General features: G+C 18.5%; 1 long non-coding RNA gene across 1 annotated transcript; it reads right to left on the bottom strand.

The window, feature by feature from the left end:
• Positions 1–1,355: 1,355 nt before the first annotated feature.
• On the bottom strand, positions 1,356–2,079 carry LOC122719676. Its single transcript, XR_006347677.1, has 2 exons — positions 1,884–2,079; positions 1,356–1,639 (listed from the first exon to the last, which is right to left on the bottom strand). It is a non-coding gene; the product is annotated as an uncharacterized LOC122719676 (long non-coding RNA).
• Positions 2,080–2,476: the final 397 nt, after the last annotated feature.

Here is a 2,476-nt window from a genome sequence, read left to right as displayed (position 1 = left end):
GCTTATTTATTAAATTATAACTATAAGATGAAATGAGATAGAAACAGACTATGACAGAAACGATTTACTTTTTTTTCTTTTAATGCAATTTTTATTGAATTATAATACAAATTTAAATTGTTTATAACGTAATAAATAAATCATAACCGAAAATTTTGTATATCAATATATTTCTATTTATTTTAGTTTCTAAATTAATTCTAAAATTAATTCAAATTAATTCTTTAAAAGCATCATATAACATGAATATATTAATATTATATAAAAATTTACTAATTGTCTTAGCATATAATTTATTGTGAAAGCGGAAATAAAGAGAAGCATACCATTCTTAAACATTTTAATAATAAAGAAAGAAATAATAAAGAAAATTTAATAATATAGAAATTTAATAAAATTTTAAAATATGAAGTCTAGAGAAAATCCATCCACAGTGTTGCAGTTATGCTGTTATGTTATATCATTTATAAATATATACTATATCATTTATAGATATACACATAATCTTTCTATTTTTCGATAATATTATGCGTATAATCATAAAACATAAATTTGGAAATTTAAAAAAAATTCGTGAACATTAATAGAATGTATATTTCTGATAATATTATATTATATTGGTCATGTGTTTCTTTTAATTTGGTTATATCAATATATACTGACCTTCTACATATATTATCCCTAATTCATTCGGTAAAATAATAAAATATTATTTGTAATATTATATATTTTATTATCCGTAAAATTATAATGATAAGCAAAAGTAAATAGTTGTAAACAATCAATGTTTCAAATCATAAATTAATTTATGAAAAGTGTGATAATAGTTAATAATTTCAATTATTTTATAAAATTTAAATTATTATAATAATACACAAATTGAATTAATAAATACAAAGTAGATCCCCGTTTTGCAAAAAAATCATTTCATCTTTATTATAATAAAATTGATAACTTGATAGCTAATAAATTATATGTAAAATATCTTGAATTATATTATTTTTTTCATTTTTATTTAATTTTTTATAAAAAATTGATATTTGTTCGCATCAAAATATTGTAAGTGGATGGAAATTTGTTAACTGTATATATACATGTGTCGAATGTTTTTTCAACTAAAATATATTTGTGTATAGAAGCTGATGCTTATGACTATTGACATCATTCAACAAAACGTGATCTAGAATATTTCTTTCATTTTTTCATTTTAATTGTTGTACAATTAAAAAAAAATTTTATTGGTTCATGACAATGACATGAATATGATATTATAAAAATACCGACATTGCTAAAACACGACATTGTAAACTGTATAAAAATAACGATATAAATATTTTAGAAAAAACTTAACAAAATTTATTATATTAATTTATTATATTAATTTATTATAAATTTTAATGAAACAAATAATTGTTTTAATATATTTTCTAATTATGTGATCGTATTTATTTGTAACCTCGAGCTTTCGCTTCCTTAAACATAGCAATCAGGGAATCCAGGGTTTCTTGACTAGTAGGGATAATTTGATCAGCTGGAAGCAAGAAACCATAGCGACCAGTATCTCTTAGTTCATAAGTGTAAGTAATTGGTTTGTGAAAAGTTCCTTTCACCCAATCCATTGAACTTCCGCTTGCAATATCTGAAAACAAGAATTAAATCAAGATAAGCTATTAAACGACCACTTTAATGATTCATTTTGTATTGATTTGAAAGATAAATTTTAGATTAACCTCACTAAAAGAAAATTATTTTTCATTTCAAATTAAATTGATTCATTTAGTAATATAAAATTAAAATACATGATAAAATTATTTTATAATAAAATAAAACAAAATAAAAAATAAATTTTTTATTGTATTTAAATAATCAAAATGTATACTTACAAATAGTTTCAGCAATATTTCCGGTTTGGTATTGAGTTCCATAACGTTTCGCAAGAGTTTGAATAGCTTTTTTACCGATTGCAAGCTAAAAATATACGAAGTTAATTATTTCTTTGTGTTTGTACAAAGTACAATGAATTAACATAAATATATTGATAAAGAAATGAAAAATTCATCATTGTTATCGACTATACTGATTATTATTTATTATATAATATATTTAATACTATCATTTAATATAAAATATAAATATAAAATTTATGATTTAAAAAATATTAAAATTTAATTTTTAAAAAGAAAAACCAATGTAAATATATTATTATTTTATATAAAATTTGTTTGTGTATATATTATATATATTGAAAACTATATATATATATATATATATAAATTTTGTATATCAATATATTTCTATTTATTTTAGTTTCTAAATTAATTCTAAAATTAATTCAAATTAATTCTTTAAAAGCATCATATAACATGAATATATTAATATTATATAAAAATTTACTAATTGTCAAATTTACAATTATATATTTACAATTATATATATATATATAATTATATAATATAATATATATTATATATAATAT

The sequence above is a fragment of the Apis laboriosa genome, unplaced genomic scaffold (genome assembly GCF_014066325.1).
Source record: "Apis laboriosa isolate Shangri-la unplaced genomic scaffold, ASM1406632v1 scaffold93_cov139, whole genome shotgun sequence".
Taxonomy (NCBI): Eukaryota; Metazoa; Arthropoda; class Insecta; order Hymenoptera; family Apidae; genus Apis; species Apis laboriosa.
This window is presented reverse-complemented; position numbering and strand designations above follow the sequence as displayed.